The sequence below is a fragment of the Panulirus ornatus genome, chromosome 57, assembly GCF_036320965.1.
Source record: "Panulirus ornatus isolate Po-2019 chromosome 57, ASM3632096v1, whole genome shotgun sequence".
NCBI classification, from domain to species: Eukaryota; Metazoa; Arthropoda; class Malacostraca; order Decapoda; family Palinuridae; genus Panulirus; species Panulirus ornatus.
Genome location: NC_092280.1, coordinates 7814692 through 7839793, shown reverse-complemented (window position 1 = coordinate 7839793; position 25102 = coordinate 7814692).

Below are 25102 nucleotides of genomic sequence, written 5' to 3'. Positions count from 1 at the left end.
TATCGGAGGTATTCTCGCAAGCCACGCCTATAGGGTTGACTGTGCGGGCGTGGCCGCCGGGGTCAGTCATGCTGGTCCCTTTGGGGTTCGAAAGAGAGGTCAGGCGAGGGCATACGTCGCTCCTCTCTGTTGTAATAGCGTTCAGTGTGTCTATGGCGAAATATGATCTCGTAATCATATGGGTCTCCCGTGGTGTAGTGGTCAGCGTTCCTGACCGTGATGCATTCACGGGCCGACCAGGATCGAGTGCATAGGTTCGAACCCTGGTTGTGGCAGTCGGTCCACAGCCAGCCTAACTGGCCGCGCCGTCTCATAGAAAAAAAAAAGCACTTGAGAATTGTAGTGTTGTGAAAAGCCTAACTTGAAGACCTATAACTTCATATAGCTTATAGGCTCACCAGGGCTAAAGCTTCACCAGAGCTAAAGCTTAACTAGCCCTATAACTTCACTAGTCACCAAGCTTACAGCCTCACCTAGACACCTATAACCTTACCAGGTCTACAGTTTCATCCATCGCAACATCTCACCAGTCTAATGGGATCACTACAAATAATAGAGTCCTAGACTTGTATACGCTTCACCAGGACTTCATCAAGCTGGAAGCTTTATGACAGCTGTCAAGCTGGAAGCTTCATGACAGCTGTACCTTCCACAAATTCAAGAAGTTCAGCTTCATAAGAATCGTAGCTTTACACAATATAGTTTTACAATAATCACAGATTTATCAAGTTCAATTGTACAAGACTCATAGCTTCACCAAATTCAGCTAAGCAAGAATGATAACTTCACGAAGTATAGCTTTACAAGAATCATAGCTTAGCCAAGATCTATTTCACAAGAATCGTAGCTGCACCAAGTTTAGCTTTACAAGAATCATAGTTTCACCAACTTCAGCTATACAAGAATCATAGCTTCACCACCTTCAGCTATACAAGGACCATAGCTGCACCAACTTCAGCTGTACAAGAATCATAGCTTCACCAACTTCAGCTATACAAGGACCAGAGCGGCACCAAGTTTAGCTGTACAAAAATCATAGCTTCACCAACTTCAGTTTTATAACAGCAAGACCTACAGACAGAAGCATACATTTCAACAGAAGAAAAGAGTGAAAAGATAAGTCACATCTTTAGTCCTTGTGATATGATAGCTAATTACTATTAGCCATGGGTAAGTAATTACTCTTTACCTATAAGAAGGTAATTGCCCACTCCTGTCCATACGTAGGTAACTGCTACAAGCCATGAAAGGTAAATGATTACTCTTAGCCATAGGCAGGTGATTAATCCTAGCCATATGTAGGTAATAACCCTTACCCATAGGTAGGTAGATACTGAATCCTAGCCATAGTGATTAATTCTGGTCCCTCCCCTAGCCACAATAGGTAATTACTCCTAGCAATAGAAGGTAATCGGTCCCGCCTAGCCACAGGTAGGTAATTACTCCTAGCAATAGAAGGTAATCGGTCCCGCCTAGCCACAGGTAGGTAATTACTCCTAGCAATAGAAGGTAATCGGTCCCGCCTAGCCATAGGTAGGTAATTACTGCTAGCCATAGGTAGGTAATTACTCCTAGCCATAGGTAAGTAATTGCTTCTATCCATAAGAAGGTAATATGATAATGAACTACAAAAACTCATTGCTGCGTCTATTCTTAAGACGAATATCTTCGTCAGTAGCTCACGAGCAAGTAATGACGTGGTCCAAGTTACTGTTAGGGCAATGACGATTCAGCTCCACCTTCCATGGCGAAGGTATAGCAAATAGGTACACGAGGTAATACCTATTTGTGCAATACGTGGAGGTAATTCTACACACGTGAGGCCCTAGTCATGTATCCCGTCGTTTACGGCGGTACGATATTCGTCCACGACAGTACGACGTTTGGGCACTGATGACACGACTGTCCGAGCACGACGGTACGCCCCCTTGAGCACGACGGTACGCCCCCTTGAGCACGACACGGTACGCTCCCTTGAGCACGACACGGTACGCCCCCTTGACCACGACGGTACGCTCCCTTGAACACAACGGTACGCCCCCTTGAGCACGACGGTACGCCCCCTTGACCACGACGGTACGCCCCTTGAGCACGACGGTACGCCCCCTTGAGCACGACGGTACGCTCCCTTGAGCACGACAGTACGCCCTCTTGAGCACGACAGTACGCCCCCTTGAGCACGACGGTACGACCCTTGTGTAGGATGGTGCTGTCGTCTTTTAACCCTCGAAGGTCAGGTTCAAACTGAAGCCCAAGCCATCATACCCAGGGTTCGTCCCGTCGTGTAAAGGATCCAACCGTCGTACTAAAGGATCGAACTATCCTGTTAAAGGATCGTACCGTCTTACTAAAGGATTTTTACCATCTTGCTAAAGGATTGTATCGTCTTGCTTAGGGATCACACCGTCTTACAAAAAGGATTATATCATCTTGCTTAAAAATTGCACTGTCTTGCTAAAGGAGAGTACCGTCTTACTAAAAGGATTACACCACTTTGTTCAAGGATTGTATCGTCTTTTTAAAGGGATTAAAACCTCGTTTGTACTACTAAATCCTTTTCAACTTGATGCTGCCATCTGAGTGAACAGTCATCCCCCATAGACTGGCGCCACACACTCACAACTCTGCTACTAGGGAGGTATGTCTTCAGGGTCCAGTATACAGCATCGCCTGCTATGCCATCATATTGATCTGACGCATTTCAGTATCATGACAATTGACCTATGTGAATCATGCTAGTGTGTGTGTGTGTGTGTGTGTGTGTGTGTGTGTGTGTGTGTGTGTGTGTGTGTGTGTGTGTGTGGAGAACTTTCACACCACATGATAGGGTGTCTGCTTCACAGATTTGTCGTTAAGAAAAAGCATTCTATGTAAACATAAATGAAATATAATGAATAACGTTTACAAATGTACATGCGAAGACATACGGAAGTCTTAAACATTATGGTTTCTGCTTCGGAGTTTTAGAATAGAAATGACATGTTTCGGGAAGATTCTACTAAACCCCATCTCCACGCCACCGTCACATCCTTCCACCCGAGATCCCCCGTCCCTCGTGTCGCAGTTCAGCACCACAGACAATATCGTTTCGAGGCCATACCAGCTGGTCAAGAGATGGCTTCTTTTATTCTAACACTCACTAACACAGTCTAAACGATTGCTTAATGTTCTCACGCTACAAAGGGCTTGCGTTGACTTCACCAGTGAACATAGAATGTGAACAAAAGACTTATGTTCACTTCAACAGAGAAAAAGGGAACTATTATTAATTTTTTTCAACAGGGAACTGAGAAAAATTTCTATTTTCTTTCCTCTGTCTTCATCAACAGTGTTTCAATTCTCTCGAAATGGTTTGAAGAGCATCGTGGCCGAACACACCCTGGCCACACTATCAACACTCCTGACAGCCTCCTCGTTGTCACCTTCGTCAGGCATGACTCACTGGACTTTGGAAAGCATTCACCCACTGTATATCTGAAGCTTTCTTTCTCCATCATAGAACACCAGGCGAAGGGAGTGTTGAAGGCTTCATACAGACGGACGGGAGGTTAACATGACTCACTTTAGCTTCCTCAGTCAGTATCATTAGCTCAGTATAAGGACTTCAATAGCTGATAATAGTTACCTTGTGGTCTGGTTTCTGGTTATGGCGTAAGAGAGATCCCTCGACCCCTTGTCACATGTCAGTGTTTCTCTTAGCTTACACCCCATACGATGTGTCTCTCGTCTCGTCTCGTCTCCTTCTGTCTCTTTCTCTCTTCTACTTGTCTTTCCTTCTTGTTCCTCTGTCAATTTCCTTCATTTCTGTCACTTTTTAGTTCAGTCTTTCACTGTTTCGTCTCTCTTTCACTCATATCCCTTTTCTGTGTAGACACTACTCATCTGCCATCTCTCTTTCCTCTTCCACTTCTCTCTCTCTCTCTCTCTCTCTCTCTCTCTCTCTCTCTCTCTCTCTCTCTCTCTCTCTCTCTCACGTTCTCTCCTTTCTCTATCCTCCCTTCCATCCCTCCCATTCACCTTCTCCTCCTCCCCTTTCTCCCATCACTTCTTTCAGTATTACTCCATTCCTCCCACTCACTCTCTTTCTCTCCCACTCATTTCACTCAACTTCTCCCTTCCTCTTGTCTCCATCCTTCCCACTCATCTTCCTTTTCCGTCCATCCATCCCACTCACTTTTCCCACCTCACCTCTCTCTCTCTCACTCTCCTTTCCCGCTCACTTTCCCCCACCCACTCTCTCTCTCTCTCTCTCTCTCTCTCTCTCTCTCTCTCTCTCTCTCTCTCTCTCTCCTCTCTCTTCCCCTCCTAATCACCTTCTCCCTTCTCCCTTCCCTAGCCACACTCGCTCACAGTAAATCGTAGCTGGCTCTGCCTTATACTAAATACCTGGCCCAAACCTCGACTGCAGAAGCACACCATCCCTCCCTGAGGGGAAGTGCTGAGGGGATGAGGCAAGTGAGGGAGACAGACGTGAGGAGATAGTACACAATATGAGGAGAGATGGTAGGGGTGAGGTAGACATGTTCGGAGAAACGGTAGAGATAAGACAACAGGTGAGGGGAAACGGTAAAGATATGCCAACAGGTGAGGGGGAAAACGGTAGATATAAGACAACAGGTGAGGGGAAACGGTAGAGATAAAACAACAGGTGAGGGGGAAACGGTAGATAAGTCAACAGGTGAGGGGAAACGGTAGAGATAAGAACACAGGTGAGGGGGAACGGTAGAGATAAGACAACAGGTGAGGGGGAAACGGTAGAGATAAGACAACAGGTGAGGGGGAACGGTAAAGATAAGCCAACAGGTGAGGGGGAAACGGTAGAGATAAGACAACAGGTGTCGACAGGTGTACATAGACGGTAGATGTGAGAAGACAGGTGAGGGGGGAGACAGGTAAGGAGAGACAGGTGAGGTGAGACAGGTGAGGGGAGACAGGTAGGCCTACCTCCACCCCATCTCCACCCCCCCATCGGAACCCCACAGTCATTAGGCCAGCCTGAGGCATGAAGTTTGGAGCAACATTCGTGGACATTAAATTTAGCGTCGTGGACGAGACCAAGATGGCTTGGAGCGGCGGCCGCTTGCTGGTAAATCATCTCTCACGTCTGAGGAGAGAGAGAGAGACCCAGGGTTCGACTCCCGGGTTGATGTTGTCACCCCACCCTTGGCTATTTCAGGCGAACAACCCGAGTCTAGGCTATAGATGGCGTTATCTCTTCGTAAAGCGAGGTAGAGTGAGAGAGAGAGAGAGAGAGAGAGAGAGAGAGAGAGAGAGAGAGAGAGAGAGAGAGAGAGAGAGAGAGAGTGTATCTCTCAGACTGGAGCATGTGTAGTCATCAAGAGACAGAGACTCGTAGAGATAGTTCGCATTAGCGAGGTCGTGGGTTATGAGTGGTAGGGTACCGCCCACACACACCACGCCCACTCAGGGCGGGGCTGGGGAGCACTGTGGGCGTGGCCCGTTCCTGGTGGTGATGGGTGGGTGGGGTGGTTTCGACTGCGTTCCCTCCCACCCACACAAGCAGGTGTGTAGAGGCACTCAACCCACAAACCCACACTAATGCATTAGTTCTGTACCACACACACACACGCACATATATATATATATATATATATATATATATATATATATATATATATATATATATATATATATATATAGCTACATCGATAACAGCTCAAACACACACACACACCTGCCTCAGGCTTCGACGAGCATGTGTACGTATATACGTAGAAGTAAAGACATGGTACATACGTGCAAAGTTGAGTGATGGGGCACCACGAGTGTACAACTCCCTCCCACGTATCATACAAAATGGTACCGACACAGAAAATGTAATTAGGCGAGTTCCCTTTGACAGTAATGATGGCCTGGGTAATTACCTTTGTATACAATTCCATTGAAAAGCTATGATGAACAAATGATTCATTGAAGGGTAATCAAAGGCTTAATTTCCATGGTGTGGGATGTAGACAGACAGTTTCTAGTGGGTCTGGCTCATAGTGGGACTTAGTTATATAGAGAAGGAATGTCCGGATGTAAATCGAGGTGGCGGAACATAGAGACATAGATTCTTAGAACCTGTTTAGGGGGGGAACATCCCCCTAGTAATCTGTCACTGAACGCCCCGGAGTCAGGAGGGAGGGAGGGAAAGACAGACACAGACACACACACACACACTATCTTTTGTTCGATATTATCTTCACGTTCGACCACAGACGATCGAAGATTCTTTGAAAAAAGACTCACAGCAAAGAAGAGGAATCACATAGTCTTTGATTCTGAATAACGAAGAAATAGAAGGGGTTTAAGTGGAAGGAGAGGATAAGAGGAAAGGAAGAATGCGCTACAGAGTGTAGCGAAGTCATTTCGACGCGAAGACAGCGTTGCAGAGTCAGAGGATGAACCGGTGTTACGAGAAGATCCGCGAATCAGTAAAAAAGAGTTAATTTTGATGGATGGTGGAGAGAGAGAGAGAGAGAGAGAGAGAGAGAGAGAGAGAGAGAGAGAGAGAGAGAGAGAGAGAGAGAGAGAGAGAGAGAGAGAGAGAAGTATTAAGAATCTAGTGGAAGATGTTAAAACGCCTTGGAAAATAAACCCATAACATGGAGACGATATGTGTAGTACTTCGACAGACGGGTAACATATGAAAGAAATAAGCGAATAAAACATATTAGAATAAAGGATAGAAAAAAATGTCGAATTTTCAGAAAGAAAAGAAAGACATTCGTGACAATAAAAACATTAAACTTCAACTGTTTTACAAATCTACCCGAAAAAAAATTGCCGTAAGAGTTAATTAAACTTAATCACTCAGAGAAAAGGTAATTATGGGATCGAAAATAGGATTAGCTCAAGCATAACGTTACAGACACATTCACATGTGAGGACATGTTGCCCCAGCATTATATAAAAGATGGACGGCAGGAAAACTTTGGAAAGCGTTGATATCATGAGAGTTTAGACCAGCGGATGGTATAGTGTCTTGATCAAACGTCAACTTATACTCATTTCTACAACCCTTGTGTCTTTCACCGGACGAATGGCTACAGTGTCGTTTATACAACCCTTCACTACCACAGGAGAAAAGTGTGAGGAAATACTCGACTAACCACCTGATAGATGAGAGAAATCGTCAACAGTAAAAAGAAAGAATCGCAACATGGGAAGTTGAAAGATAGAGGGTTTATTATATTTGCTTCTGAATGAGTGGATGACCAAGTAGCTGAAGCGAAGTTACGGATCGAGTGGATGAATTGTTTAGGAAGGACCCTGAAGAAATTCTTTTCCTCGTCGGAAACTGGTGTCGATGAGTTTTCTGAGGATGTCTTGTGGGCTATGTTTGTAATGTAGGCTGTCAAATGAGACATGTCTTACCTATAGTTATATCTAGGATGATATTATGTTTGTGATGTAGGCTGTCAAATGAGACATGTCTTACCTATGGTTATATCTAGGATGATATTATGTTTAGTGGGAGTGGTTGATTATTCAAGGTTAGGTTGTGGGTGTAATTGCAATCCTGACTCTCAAAACTTATGATTGTGATGAAGTTAGACATCCCGTGAGTGAGATGAAGCTACTTAAAGATGAAGACATTCCGTGAGTGAACCATTGGCCTAGTTGCATCGTGTTGAGCTCTGTGTTTCTTGATGCCTCTGAGATATCAAGTTGATATGATGTATATGTGAGGTAAGGGGCCATGAAACTGAAGAGGGATGGAGAAAAGAGTGTTCCATGATGGGTTCCACGGCAGAGCGCGAGGAATTTAGAGATGTAATCTTTATTTAGTATTACGGTGGAGTGGGACCCCAATTCTCTTTTTTGGTAGAATGGTATCGATTGATTTATTTATGTCCACTGTAACTATCACTATACGGGGGAGTGGCTTTGGTTCATTGAGGCCATACTAGAAGTGTTGTGTAAGATTTGTGTGTATTGTGGCACTGACGGGTCTAAAGCCATGGTGTGTGGGTGGACAGAGGGGAATACTTCCATTGACTGTACTGCAGATCATATATATATATATATATATATATATATATATATATATATATATATATATATATATATATATATACATGTACGAGTAGGAAGAGAGGAAAGTGATTGGTTTCCAGTGAATGTCGGTTTGCGGCAGGGGTGCGTGATGTCTCCATGGTTGTTTAATTTGTTCATTTTTGGAGTTATTAGGGAGGTAAATGCAAGAGTTTTGGAGAGAAGGGTAATTTTGCTGTCTGTTGTGGATGAGAGAGCTTGGGAAGCGAGTCAGTTGTTGTTCGTTGATGATACAGCGCTGGTGGCTGCTCCGGGTGAGAAACTGCAGAAGCTAGTGACCGAGATTGGTAAAGTGTGTGAAAGAAGAAAGCTGAGAGTAAATGCGAATAAGAGCAAGGTTATTAGTTTCAGTAGAGTTGAGGGGCAAGTCAATTGGGAGGTAAATTTGAATGGAGAAAAACTGGAGGAGGTGAAGTGTTTCAGATATCTGGGAGTGGATTCAGCACCGGATGGAACCATGGAAGCGGAAGTGACTCACAGTATGGGGGAGGGGACGAAGGTTCTGGGAGCATTGAAGACTGTGTGGAAGTCGAGAACGTTATCTCGAAGAGCAAAAATGTGTATGTTTGAATGAATAGTGGTTCCAACAATGTTATATGGTTGTAAGGCGTGGGCTATAGATGGGTTGTGCGGAGGAGGGTGGATGTGTTGGAAATGAGATGTTTGAGGACAGTATGTGATGTGAGGTGGTTTGATCGAGTAAGTAATGAAAGGGTAAGAGAGATGTGTGGTAATGAAAAGAGTGTGGTAAATCCACTCTCAGATATCTAAAACACTTCACTTCCTCCAGTTTTTCTCCCTTCAAACTTACCTCCCAATTAACTTGTCCCTCAACCCTACTGAGCCTGATAACCTAATAACCCGGCGTATATACACACACACACATATATATATATATATATATATATATATATATATATATATATATATATATATATATATAGGCCAGACAGGAAAAACTGCAAAGAAGAGGTGTTATTGGCACCGTCATGCAGTACGCAGGGATGACCACAAAAATGCGATCGCTAAACATTGTCATGAAAATGATCACACCATAGATCTTGAAAATCCCGTTATTCTATACCCCTCTGCTGATTATGCCACAAGCAACGTCATTGAATCTGTCTTAATTGCTTATAATAAGAACTTTGATTTGTCCCAAGACAATTTTAAAGCCCATCCTAGCATTAACTAAATCATTATGAGAGAATTGACAAAACACGAAAACATAAAAAAGTTGTTCAAGACACACCCAGCTACCCAGGTCAACCCCCGCCACGTGACCCCACGTAATCACTCTCCCTTACAACGGTTACTGCCAGACAAAGCAGACAGTGGTTGATCTGTACAGATTGGTGTTGGACGGCGGGACTCAAGTGTGATGTTGGGATTTAAATAACTTTGTTAAGTACTGGCACCTTGATGAGGTGGATTGTCTCCATGAAACGTGTCCGTGCACATGTACAGAAAAAATTACATGTTAAATAAAATTGTAAGAACTCCTACTGAAGTGCGATTTCACCTTCATACCTATCATCACGGACTAGTGTGATCATCATATATATATATATATATATATATATATATATATATATATATGTGTGTGTGTGTGTATAATAAAGTGTTTTGATCCGGTTAGAAAGATTAACAGACCTTATTACTGAATTTTTGCTGAATCTTTCCAATCAAAACTCCAAGAAAAAATGGTTGAATCAGAAATGCCAACAATATATGTTTCTAAAACTCACTTAACTCATAAGACTGAACGACAGGAGTGGTATATGGGGTACATAACCATTATTCATAAGGCAAGGCGATGGCTTTTTCATCCATTCATCAGAGAGGAGAGAAAATGGATCCATTTCGTTTTTGGGGGGAGTTTAACAAGTCATGCCATGAGTTATATACACTTCCCAACATTGCCATTAACGTGTAGGTGTTCGACCCCCCTCTGTTGACACACAGCTGTACTGTACACACACACACACACACACACACACACACACACACACACACGGAGGGAGGGAAGGAAATTACACTGACATGACTCAAACACACTCTGAAAAAGAAAATCCATAAACCATTAGTTTGTGGTCAGTGATCCCAGGAAGATGTGCATGTACACGTGTGGCAAGTGTAACTACACACATGTGTGTCTTACACCCACCTTTCCTTCATCCATTCACCCACCCACCTACCCACACACACACGCACACACACACACACACATACACACCAGCTATTGCTACTCATTCATCGAAAGTAGTTTCGACCTTCGTATTCTGAGAAGTATGTGGTAAGAAAGAAATCCATAGAACTTTTATGGACACTAACTCGCTAACACAGGAAAGAGCAAAGTAATATTGCTACTGATAATTATGATGATAATGACTATAATGATATCAATAACAAAATGATTTAGTGACTGTTCAGAAGACAAGGGACCCAAACAGTGGCTTGTGAGCACAAAACAGATCTAAGACTCGAGAAAGAAATGATGTTGTCAGACGTTAAGCACTGAGGAAGGGCAGGATGAAGAGCGCGTTGCGTGATGCTGCTAGAGAAGGAGGAAGATGGCTCGTTGGTTCGCATATCGAGTAGATATTTCGAGTGATCTGTTCAAGTGTGGTGAGGGAGGAAGCACCACGGGGTGCTGGCTTCATGGAAGTAATTTAAGACAGGGGACAATACTAGAAAAACTGTTCGAGGATAGAAATACAACCATATGGAACATACCTTTGCTTTGGGGAAAAAGGGACAAATAATTCTTGTTTTCCCAAACCGAAAAAGAACTTTAGGCATTCTAAAAGGTATCAGTTTTGGCCTAGAATGCCAGGATAATGAGAACGTTTGGGAACATCAAGTTTTGAATGAGACAATGTTTCTTCAAGACGATTGTCACCATAAGAAATGGCTTGCTAACGAGAGAAATTATAAGCAAAACCGTGAATACCATCTAGACTTACTGAACCGTTCGCCTCAGGTCCACGAAATAGCATTATGTGATTCGCTGTGGTTGAAAATGCTTACTGGTGTTTCTCCTGAACACATATCTGCTTTTCTAATCTCTCCACGATAAGGTCTGTGTCCGATACCCTCCCGTGGCCTAGCGGTTAGCGTTCCAGACCGTAACGCATTCACCAAATCATTATGAGAGAATTAACAAAACACGAAAACATGAATAATAAAGTTGTTCAAGACACACCCAGCTACCCAGGTCAACCCCCACCACATGACCCCTCGTAATCACTCTCCCTTACAACGGTTACTGCCAGACAAAGCGGACAGTGGTTGGTCTGTACTGATTGGTGTTGGACGGCGGGACTCAAGTGTGATGTTGGGATTTAAATAACTTTGTTAAGTACTGGCACCTGATGATGAGGTGGATTGTCTCCACGAAACATGTCGTGCCACATGTATAGAAAAATTACATGTTAAACATAACTGTATGAACTCCTACTGAAGTGCGATTTCATCTTGATAATATCATCACGGACTAGTGTGATCATTATATATATATATATATATATATATATATATATATATATATATATATATATATATATATATATATATATATATGGTAAACAAGTGATTGTCTTAGACAATCACTTGTTTACCAAATGGCGTCCTAGCTACGTCTCTTCGTTGTATATCAGCTGACTTATATTTCGTTCTTGTATCTGCCCTGATGTGATTATTACACGAAAGTGCACTTGGGAACTTATCATGTTTCATTTTCCCCGTGGACTCATAGGAATATATAGCAGGGTTACCAAAGTGAGGCAAGACCTTAGAGAATTTCTCAAAATCCTTCGTTCGTTGTGTCATATTGTCTAACATAATACTGTGGTGATGATTATTTTGTTGGCTGCACGTAATTAGTCAACAGTCATCAGCTAAGTTTACGTTCGATTCGATTTCTGTTTCACATATGGCACGCAGGGTAATTATCCCAGAAGGTAGAGGGTAAGGAGCTTATTACCACAACGCATAATGTTAAGTTCTGAATATACTTACTAGTATAATCATTTCATAATAACAAAAAAAAAAGAAATATAACAAATTGCTTTCGATATCTGAAATGGTAACTTTAATAATGGTTTGGAATAAGCAATAAACTTCTCTATGTCACTAGTATCGAGGTGTCATATGTAATAAGAAGGGAGGAGAGAAAAAATTGAAGATGTCACTTTCTGAGTATGATTTGATGACGTCAGGGTATGACGTCACAGATATTTCTATGTCACAGTCGAAAGAATTTTAAAAAAACAAAAGACGAACGAGGCGATGGATCTCCTTTGACGTCATACGATTAGTTTCCATCCACTGATATACTGTAACATGTAACGCATTCACGGGTCCGTCCGGGGTCGAACGCATAGGTCTGAACCCTGGTTGCGGCAGTCAGTCCACAGTCAAACTAGCCGTTCATCCTCCGCTTGCAGTTGGTCGATAAAATGAGTACCTGCCTTAGGGAGGTGTCGGGGGGGGGGGGGCTAAAAATTTTCCCCTTCAGTTCTTGCTTTTCCGGAAGACGGAACAGAGAAGGGGGCTAAGTGAGGATTTTCCCTTTTAGGATCAGTCCTCTGTTCTTGACGCTACTTTGCTAACGCAGGAAATGGCGAATATGTATAATATATATATATATATATATATATATATATATATATATATATATATATATATATATATATATATATAGATAATGAGATGGAGTAAATTAGGGTATTCAATTACCAGTACTGTCTCTGCTATAATTCAATAATATTTTAGTTAATTGTCTTTATGAGTAACGTAACCATAATATGATACATTATTATGATACGGTAACTTTTATCTTGTATTATTTACTAGGTAAGAAAAGCAGAACTCCACACCAGACCCGTAGAACCATCTAAGTACATATTGGCCCACCAGATGGCTCACCCTGTACCTACTTCGTACACTCTTCACAGATGGCTACTGTGTTCCTCCTTACCCCTACAGATGGTTCTCCTGAACCACCTGGTCCATCCACAGATGGTTCTATGTACCTCCTCACCACACTTTAACACGTGCAGATGGTTATCCTAAACCCCCTGGAGCATTCACAGATGGTCGCATGTAGTACCCTAGCACACTCTAACCCATGCAGATGGTTCCCTTGAACCACCTGAACCTGTGATTGCTCCATGTGCTACCTTAACACACTCTGTCCTCAACAGATGGCTCCTCTGGTCAAACTTATCATACCCCTACATCCATAGATGGTTTCATACACCACCATATATGCCTCCCATATACTCCCTTAACACACTCTCTCTCTCTCTTTCCGCCCATGCAGATGGTCCCTTTTGGACCACCTGAGCCGCAGATGGCTCCCCTGTACCAGCTGAGCCACAGATGGCTCCCCGTACCAGCTGTGCCACAGATGGGTCCCCGTGTAGATAGGGGGACAGGAATATTGCAGCGGGGGTCGGGGTCTGCCGATATGGGGGTGCTATTCTCATAGATGATGGCTTGAGGGGGGCAGGAGAGAGAGAGAGAGAGAGAGAGAGAGAGAGAGAGAGAGAGAGAGAGAGAGAGAGAGAGAGAGAGAGAGAGAGAGAGAGAAATACATACAAGGAAGCACCGAAGAAAAAAATGAGAAAAATTAAGAAACGTTTGAGAGAGAGAGAGAGAGAGAGAGAGAGAGAGAGAGAGAGAGAGAGAGAGAGAGAGAGAGAGAGAGAGAAATACATAGAAGGAAGCACCGAAGAAAAAATGAGAAAAATTAAGAAACGTTTCAGAGAGAGAGAGAGAGAGAGAGAGAGAGAGAGAGAGAGAGAGAGAGAGAGAGAGATATATATATAGAAGGAAGCACCGAAGTAAGAAAAAATATGAGAAAAATTAAGAAACGTTTCAGAGAGAGAGAGAGAGAGAGAGAGAGAGAGAGAGAGAGAGAGAGAGAGAGAGAGGTGATACATAAGAAGTAGACAACGTAACATGCTTGCCCTTAGTTCGTTAGCCCGCCGTTAGGATGAGGTTGGATGGACTAGTGTATGTCCACCTCCCATACCATCTGTCCTCTCTGTCCATCACCTTCTTTTGTCAGCCACAGACGCATTTTCCTGCTGGCCTCTCATGCATTTTCGCGTGCTCTGGGTTCGATGAAGGTCTAGTCACTCCAGGGACACCAGTTCGAATCCAAACAGTGAATTCGAGAATCACATAAGGTGGGATGGAGAGAGAGAGAGAGAGAGAGAGAAAGGTGGTAAACAAACGAGTATAAACACCACAAGTCATTCATATACCATCTTCATTCAAGTCCTTGACTCCCGAACCCATCTTAAAATCCTTGGGCGAGCCCTCTCAGATTCCACGTTTACTCGAATCGCATCCAAAAAGAGCGGCGTTAAAAATAGGATCAGAGCCATCTAGCGGCGGCGGGTAAAAATACGTCTATTTCTGCCTTTAGATTATGAGCCATGGAACATCTCCCTCGGACGCCTTGTCGTACGGCCGACGCTCCGCTGACAAGTCCAATCTCTCGAGCCGAACTCCCTTCCCAGTCGATACTTAGCCTTGTCTGTTTTGAGTATTACCCTCGCCAATACCTCGCGAAAAGGTTCCTTAAAAACACGTGTGGATGTTTTGGGAAATACGTGTTTACGAAGAAATTGATGGATGCATTTACCCTGGTGGAAGGTAAAGAGGGAGGAGGGATGGGGGTGGAGAGGGGAGTGGAGGATGGGGAGTGAAGGGGAGGAAAGGGGTGGGGCTGGGGAGGGGAGTGGTGGAGGAGATGGGTAGTGGATGGATGGACGGACAGGGGAGTGAGGTGGAGGTGGGAGTGCGAGTTGCGGTGGGTAAAAGAGTTGAAGCACATAACACTATTTACGGCTTGCCATACGTCAGTGCAGCTGTCTGTCTGTCCCTGTCTCTGTACGTCTATCTGTTCGTCTGTCTGTTAGCGGTGTGTGTGTGTGTGTGTGTGTGTGTGTGTGTGTCGTCATACAGATTCCCTGATTTCGTAAAATACATTGGAGTTCAACTCGTATAAAAACGACATTGTTCGAAACGTTCTCGTCTTTCCTCTCTTTTTTTTTTTTCTGTCCACACAGCCTTTACTCCCGTGAGAATCAAGGTTAGAGAAGCATAGATTAATTACCACCTTTCCTTTCTGAAAGTCTTCATTCTCCCTCACGCCTGTGCATGCCCAAGGATCGAACCCGGGGCCACTAGGGATGGCTGGTGGACAGTGAACCTCTGAGCCACCAGTGAGCTAGTAACATCTGTCTCTTCTCCGTTACGTCTGCAAGTCTAGATGCCCCATACCCCTCACATACACCGCGGGGCCATACTCTTCATTCTTCCACACTTCTTTCACGCGAACGAAACCCGGTATCTCCGGGAATGAAAAGACCAAAAGTGAACGAAACGCTTGTTAAAACAAGACATTCTCCGAACCGTTCAAGCTGAGTGATGCAGTAGATACCGAGGGAAATGTAAGAAAAAAAAAAAAAGAGTCGAAGTTGTGAGAGTGGGCAAGGGGCGATGTTGTGGTTGGCGTGACAAGTAAAACGAGTCTACCGTAAGTCAGACTTGCTGAAAACCTGGAGCCCGCCGAAGAGCCGGTTTGTTTACACTGTGACGTCACGCTGGCTGAATCTTTGAGCCGTGTTGGTGAAGAGTGATGCAATGCTGGGTATTTTGGCTGAGATATAAATACGAGGATGTTCAGGGTTTGTGTATGCTTAAATTAGAAATGGATAGAAATCATATTTCTACACACACACACACACAGACACAAACACACACATGTATATATATATATATATATATATATATATATATATATATATATATATATATATATATGCATAGAGAGAGAGAGAGAGAGAGAGAGAGAGAGAGAGAGAGAGAGAGAGAGAGAGAGAGAGAGAGAGAGAGAAAAGTATAAGACTTCTGCAGCGCCCAGAGAAGCAGCCACTTCCGCTGGACATGATCGCAGGTTATATAGTGTAGTGATCAGGTGTGAGTGTTTGTATCGGGAGGGAACAGGGCAGTTGAGCAATTGGTGTTCAATGTCTTCGTTGTGTAGGTGCTTCCAATCTGTGTTTGTAGTGTCGTAGGTGATGGAGGATGTCCAAACTATAAATGGGAGAGTGTGACTCGTGTATGTCTAGGGAGTGTGGTTTCAGATGGGTTTAAGTCTGATGGGATGGTGTTTGATAAAGAGATAGAAGACCCATTGTGTACAGTTGCTTGTCGGGTCATAGCAGTATGTGCATGTTTTGTTAGTCATGTGTGAGGATGTAGTAAGCTCAAGGAGGTAATACTGTATATATACATATATACATATATATATATATATATATATATATATATATGTATATATATATATATATATATATATATATATATGTGTGTGTATTTTTTATGTATGAAAAGATTGAGAATTCCAGTGGAAATCATTTATGACCCCACATATATGCATATAATGTTGAACTAAAAAAAAAAATGAGCTCATTACTTTTCATACAACTTTAAGAATATGTATGTTCGTGCCTATGTATGTATTGATATGATTACCTTTGGAAAAAAAAATTGAATTCTACGTCAAATGAGGAAATATAAGCGAGTACATAACCCACACCTTACTCACTCAGGGATAAGACTCATTACGAATTAGCTGTTAGAATTCAGCTCACTAATTACCGTAATAATTGACATTACGTGTCCCACCTGCTTACAACGTAATTACCAGAGATATGTCGTGAACGAGAACACTCAGACGAGACCATCAAGAATAAGAACATTTACCCGAGAACATTATGGCTGAGAACACCACTTATCAGAGATCATCACTGGTAAATACACTTATGATTAGTGGTTAAGTACACTTACATAACACCGTCCGTCTTCTCTACTTAAGAGTATACTTCGCCTAGTCTGCCGTACGTGCTTAGAACGCCACTTATCTGAGATCTTCTTAAGTACCTGGAGTACTTATACTACAGAGGATTGTGGTTACTGAAACTAATGCTGCTTTATCACTTATCTATCTTTATCCCCTCCTCCTACGTCCACACACTATCTATTTTCCCTAAGTTCAGGGAATTCAACAGATCGTATTAAGTATCACTTTTCGTTGGTTAGCCAGTAGTATGGAAATTCCATCTATAGATACTTGATTCCTATAGCTAGTTACAGAATCGTCCAAAACACTCCTGTATTCACGGTATGTAATGATACAATGGTTCTCGGGTGCTCTTTCGACACATTGCGATGTCTCGTTCTGAAAATCGAGTGTTCCGGAGGAAGGTGATCTCTTTTCTTCGACCCTGTATGGGTATATGGTCATCGAAAAACAGCTACTGCAAGACAACGGCTAGTTATAACGGTATAACGCTATATGGAGAGAAGGACGAGATGCAATACAAACGCGGACAAAGTTTTATCAACTTAAGAGTCATGGACTATTGGAATCTAAATCACTGGAGTGAACTAGGATCGGATCTTGTTTGAGGTTAAACAAATGCTTTGATGATATAAATCATAGATGAATAAATCTATTCATAGATAACATTGTGGGATACACTTCTTTCTTTTTTATGGTCTAGAGGTTTGAATACTTTCTTTACCCAGAATCTCCAACAATTGTAAAAACATTTGAACGACTTTACCACGCCCTCTTGAAATTTCCATGCTACTATATTTTCTCTTTATCGATTGGTAGTCCTTCTCATCTCTTGCCCTGCAACTTACATTGTTAAGGGATGTTTATGGTGTAAAATCCGACGATATGGAGAAGACAAGAGGAAAGAAAGGAGTGATTTCTCTGACTGACAATGAGCCGTGGGGATGTGTTCAGGCGTACGAGAAAGTGGGTTTAAGTTGCGAAATACACCACGAGAGGTTGGTAATTGTTAGATCTTATGATCCGAGTGTGGGTAAGAATCAGCAAGGGAGGAAAGCATTTAAGATGGATGTGAGTGGAAGCTGTGACAGTCTTGATACAAGAGATCGAATCTTGGTTCTAAGTGATATGAATGCAAGTGTAGGTGACGTGGCAACTGAAGGTATAAGTAGGGGGACATGGATTCGTTGGTAGACAAATGCAGGGAGAAGCTTGTCGAAATGTGTGCTGAAAGAAGAGTGACGCCTGGGAATACATGGTTTCAGAGAGGGTGCATTCATAAGTATACTTGGAGGTGGGATGAGTGTCGGTGGTAGCTAATACATTTTGCGCTAACTGACAGGCGCGGAAAGAAGAGGTTGTTGGATGTGAACGTGCTGAGACGGGAAGCAGGTGGAATATTGGATCATTTTTTGGCGGAGGCGAGCGTGAAAATCGGCGGTGGGTTTAGGAACGTGAAAAAATATGACATATGCACGAAAGAAGTGGTGAAATTGAGCTAATCTGGGAAAGTGAGATGTCTACAGAAATACCATGAGAGATTGGGTGAAAAATTGCGTAGGGCGAGAGTAAATGAAACCAAGGGAGCGGGAGAGGAGTGGAAGATATTTAGGGAAGACTTGCTTAAATTTCTTAAGTTTGCAGGTTAAATATGTAGCATGTGGACATACGAGAAAGGATAGTGAATGGTGGATGAGGAAGTCGAGCAAGTAAGAGACATGACGAAGGTATGTGGATAGCACTTGCAGGTAAGCAGTGTAATTGACCGAGATGAATACAAGAAATTGCAGCAAGATGTCAGGGAAAAGAAATGATGATGGAAAAAGAGATGAAATGCGACATGGGTTGAGAGAGTACCTCTCTGTGGTGTGACGGTCAGCGTCTATTTGCCCTCCAGGGTCGAGGTCATTGGTTCAAACTGTGGTTGCGGCAGTCAGTCCACAGTTAACCCAGCTCTTCATCCTCCCCTAGAGGTTGGTCAATGAAATTGGTACCTGGCGTAGGCTATGGTGATTACTACACGAAAGTGCACTTGGGAACTTATCGTGTTTCATTTCCCCGTGGACTCGTAGGACTATTAATATATATATATATATATATATATATATATATATATATATATATATATATATATATATATATATATATATATATATATACATATATATATATATATATGAGAGAGTTAGAGACTCTTTGATTATGGCATTCAGTTGCCCGTGTCGTCTCAACTACCATAAAAGAAAAGATTCGAAGAGAATTAGAAAGTGATTTGGAAGAAAGTGATAAGTGTCAGGAGACCAAGAAAACAAATGGAGGTGAGAGTGTGGAGATTGTAAGGGGAAGTGGCAAGTGGCAGAAATGATGGGAAAAGCAGAAAATATGAGCATCTAGAAGGACTCATGAATGGGTTCAATGATAAGGTGAATGTGACGTGTGTAGGAAGTGGTGGTATACTGAGTCAGAGTAATGCCGAACGCCCTGGTGAAAAGAGAGGAGGAAGTGAAAGCCTTGCGGAAGGTGTAGTGTGGTAAAGCATCCGGACTGGATGAAACTACAACCGAGTGGTCCATGAAAGAGGGCAGTTTTGATGGGATAGTCAAACTGCTCGAATGGCACGTCTCCTACCCCATCCCAGCACGTACTATCGCCGTGTCCTTACGGGTTCACTTCCATCCACCCATCTAACTTGTGTTCATTATATCAACCATCCTGCATGTCCCCAACTCCCATCCATCCGAAGTGTGCACTTCCCTCCTGTTTCGATCGTCCTAAGTGTGTACATCCTCCTGTACATTCCACGTGTGCACGTCCTCGATCTTCCCACATGTGCACGTTCCCTCACCCCGTCCTATGTATTCTCGTCTCTCTATCCATCCCACGTGTGCACGTACCCTCACCCTTCCGACATGTGGGAGGGGGTAAGATAGGGAAGTTGTGGGTGAGGAAGGGGGAGAGAGATGGGGAAGGAGGGATGGAGGGAGGGAGAAGGGTGTGCGTTGCAGGAAGTTGGGTATGGCATGATATACGAAGATGAAAGTAGAATACGTAGACTGTAGTTTACGAGGGGTAGAGAGAGAGAGAGAGAGAGAGAGAGAGAGAGAGAGAGAGAGAGAGAGAGAGAGAGAGAGAGGGAAGGGGAGAGTGAGTGAGAGAGGGTGAGAGAAGGCGTGGGTAAGACGAGTGTATCAAGGGGGCACAAGGAGGAGGAGGGAGGCGTGGCTAACTCATGTCGACACCAACACAACCACGCCTACTACTCGATTCATGAGTTGCCAGTATCGCTAATTTGTCGTAGAGATGCGTCCCTCTGTCATGGCAATGCCAACATTCGTCCGTAATGACAGCGGACGAACACACTATCTAAAGGTCTCTACAGTTACTGTACTGTAGGTACGTACAGGGACGCACTAAAGTCGGGCGTACACATCCTCAGATACCCCCTCATCCCACCACCATCACCACAGATTGAAGTTCCATCTGTCGGTGAGACGCCAAACTAATGTCCACCATCACCAGAGTTTCCTTCCCATCCCCGTTATCTGTGATGACGTAAATAACTTGGGAATCATAAACGCTTGGATCATCACAGAACCCAGCCTACCACCTCATCATCATTATTTGACAGTTATCTAATGAGGTACATGAAAAAATACAATGTATGATTAGTATTAATCACTTCATTGGTATTTGATTAATGACAAGAGTGGGTGTAGACGTATCAAAAGGAGTAGCTTTTGCTATATATAATAATATAATGTTCTGACTATCAAGTCTCCTATCAACCAAAAAAATAATGCCTTTATGATAATCAAATACCGAACGAAAACATTTCCATGTACCAAACTTAAACCAGATAACACAAGATGATAACTTAATGATCTTTACCCATTCAGTTGATTGTGTGGGGGGGAAAATATTTGTAAATGTATGGGAGCAAGACTAGGGAATGGTAAGGAAATGGGAAGACCAGGTGGTGAACAAGAGAGATGTCTTCGTACCATTACAGCTCTTAAGAAATGAATAATTACGTTGGTTGATTATAATAATGTTTAATGTTGTTGATCAGCAATACACAACAGCAGGTCACTCTCTCGTCCTCAACCACCTGTATTTCTCTGGGTTTTGTACCACAGTTACAGTTCACGTAACTGTAAACTGTGTATTCTTCATATTTCCTGTATCAGTTAAGTAGAGACGTGTGTGTGTGTGTGTGTGTGTGTGTGTGTGTGTGTGTGCGCAATATGCCTGAGGTAATCCAAACCTACTGTATCACATTGGCATTATCATTAATTTGCATAATCATTAATGTTCTGTATGAGTTATTCAGTCAGAAATACTAAAGTCATACGAAAGTCATTGTCCATTATACTTATTCAGTCATACGAAAGTCGTTGCCCATTGTACTTATTCAGTCATACGAAAGTCATTGTCCATTATACTTATTCAGTCATACGAAAGTCGTTGCCCATTGTACTTATTCAGTCATACAAAAGTCATTGCCCTATACTTATTGGAAAAGAAAAAAAAAAATGTACAAGAGAAGAATCAACACTTACTAGAATTCCTTCTCTGGCAGGAAGCTGTTCAGAGCTGTGGGCGTGTGTGCTGTGGGAGCTGGACGGCTCATATGGGCTGTGGAGCTCCACCCACACACCCATGAAGACTTTCCCCCACTGTGGTCAAAGTGGGAGGATAATGACGTAGGATGAGCTAGTCATTATATGACCACTGGATAAATGGTGATCATATTGCTAGGATTTACCTGATTGAGTGAGTCTTGAGTGAAATGACAATCAGAAGGATAGACCAGAGTGTCGCATCGTGGACTGAAAGGATCCCAAGTGGATAACGATGGTCGGATGGTCGTTACACGAATAGTTACGTTGGTCGAATGGTCGTTATGCGAGTAGTTTCTTCCTTTGCCATTTACTCTATGACAAGCTAGATATCACTGGCATTGAAAGTTGTTATAGGAATATATGTAAGATGAGCAGTGGTTGTTATGAAATCTAAATTCTATAACTCAAACGTTGTGGTATGTTTGTTTATCATAATCCTATCATACGTCCAACACGACAATAACAATTCTTGCGGGTCTCTCCTTATATTTTGATATATTTTCAGTGTTACAAACCACTTCTAATTAATGTTATGCCACCATACAACAGGTGATGTTCTATCCCATACAGGTGATGTTCAAATGTTCTATCCCATATATAGATCATATTTCAAACGTTTATAATTACGGGTTGCGTAAGTTATGGTTGATTTTGGACGACAGTAATTCCTGGGTTGATGTGTAACAGTGTCTCCTCGCCTCGCCGATAGAGGGAATTACAGTCAATTGTGTATGTGTGTGTGTGTGTGTGTGTGTGTGTGTGTGTGTTGGGGGGGGTATATGCCCCCGATTTTTGAGCGTGACTGTTCGTACATACATTAAGCGAATGCACGTGAAATAAACACGTAATTATATCATATATCTATCACTAATAGACAAGAAGGTGAATTTTCATATACGCGTTTTAAGAAAAAGAAAAGAAAAAAATCGAGTTTATTTGTAAACTTTTGAAAAAAAAAAACTGAATTTCTTTTGGCGGAAAATATTTGACAGATGTTTAAGGCCATTTTCGTAAATTTCAAGGACTCATTTTTTTTTTGCATGCAGGTAAAGCAAGTCATCCAGTCATGAAGATAAAGTCAGTGGCCACATAGTGAATGTGTATATTATGCCCACAAGTTGATTATATTGGATGTAGTACATGTATTGTGGCCACATATACGTCTTATATGTATAAGACCGGGCCGTTGTACAGTGTTAATACATACACACACACATATATATATATATATATATATATATATATATATATATATATATATATATATATATATATATATATATAAACAGTGCATATGAACGTGCACTACCGTATAACATACTAACAGCCAGGATCGAACCCGGGTCCCCTGTATAGGAGGCGGGAGCACAACTCTTAGGCTATGTAGGGGTGATCATAGCTTAGCAGTAGTGGTCCCGCCTCGTAAGCAGGGGTCCCGGGTTCGATCCTGGCTGTTGGAGGTTAGAGAGAGAGAGAGAGAAGAATCTGCCCCCCCCTCCCCCCCCCTTCCACGTTACGTATCCAACCATATATACACCAAAGCTCAACCATACATATATACATACACATGGATACCAAAGCGCAACCGTACATATATACATACACATGTATACCAAAGCTCAACCATATATATACATACCTATGTATACCAAAGCGCAACCGTACATATATACATACACATGTATACCAAAGCTCAACCATACATATCCATACGCATGTATACCAAAGCGCAACCGTACATATATACATACATATGTATACCAAAGCTCAACCATACATATACATACCTATGTATACCAGAGCGCAATGTTCCCACACACCATGTGACCAGAGCACCTTCCACCAACACTGCGCTGAGGCTATGTGCTGAGAATTGGGCGCCAGAGCGCAGTTCCTCTCCGCTCTGCGCTACCCTCTAAGCGCTGCGCTTCACGATACCGATGTATCGGCTGAGTCACTTGTCTTATCGGGGAGTTGTCCCTTGGTTATATCGGGATCTTGCAATATCGGTGAGAAGGTTCTCTTGAAAATTGTGCATATTATCATTCGATTTGATTTAACATTCTTGAAATCATCATATTTTGCATTATATATATATATATATATATATATATATATATATATATATATATATATATATATATATATATTTCATCCCTGGGGATAGGGGAGAAAGAATACTTCCCACGTATTCCCTGCGTGTCGTAGAAGGCGACTAAAAGGGGAGGGAGCGGGGGGCTGGAAATCCTCCCCTCTCGTTTTTTTTTGATTTTCAAAAAGAAGGAACAGAGAATTGGGCCAGGTGAGGGTATTCCCTCAAAGGCCCAGTCCTCAGTTCTTAACGCTACCTCGCTAATGCGAGAAATGGCGAATAGTTTGAAAGAAAGATATATATATGTATATATATATATATATATATATATATATATATATATATATATACATATATATATATATCGCCTACTTTCATGATGAGCAGTAGTATATCGGCTTGATATATCTAGATAAATAAATCGGACTTTGGAATATAGACCAGCTAGGAGAAAAAAAATATCGGCGTATGACTGAGCATGTATCGGACTGTCGTTAATATAATAAATCGGGAAAGCGATGATGTCGTAAAGAAAACGTTTTGCACATAGAGTAACGAGGGATAAATGTTAATTAACGTTGTAATAAAACCATAATCACTATGCAAGAATATCGGTACCATCGGGAACTAACGACCCAGAATACCCAAGAAGTTTGGAGAAATCGGTGTATCGGAATGTCTCTGCGTAAAAAAATCGGTGTATCGGAATGTCTCTGCGTGTACAAAAATCGGTGTATCGGAATGTCTCTGCGTAAAAAAATCGATGTATCGGAATGTCTCTGCGTGTACAAAAATCGGTGATGGACAAAGAAAAAAATTTAGGGACTAAGTATCGGGTATGAAAAAAAAGTTTTTTCATGATATCGGAATTGCAATCGTAACTTTGGAAATCGGTTCCGGACAAGAATTAGAAGTATTCACTACAATCGGGATGTTGATATCGGAACATCTGTGTACGAAAGCAATCATCAGTGAAATTATATCGTAAGAAATATCTTGCATTTTTGGACGCAGATGCTCAAATATCGGAGCGTCTGAATATTCTAACGTGATGTTGTCAGAATATCATGTTGCAGTGTTGCCGGAATATCACGTTGCAGTGTTACCAATACGCAACATCGGTTTCTCCCAAGATCATTTCCATATATCGGGAATGTCTACAATAATGAAACTGAAATCGATTTTAAGGTGCCAAATGATCAGAAAATCGGAATGTAGGGGTTCAGAAATTGGCCTATATTGATAATTGCATGAAAAATGCAAAAGAAAAAAGAATCAATTTAATTTTCATTTCATTGCCAACAAGTTTTCCCGATTATTTCCAAAAATATGTGGATCACAGTATCGGTTTTATAACATATCGGCATTAAGAAATAAATCAGGGAAAGATAATATAACTTAACTAGTACTCAATCGTATATATATATATATATATATATATAT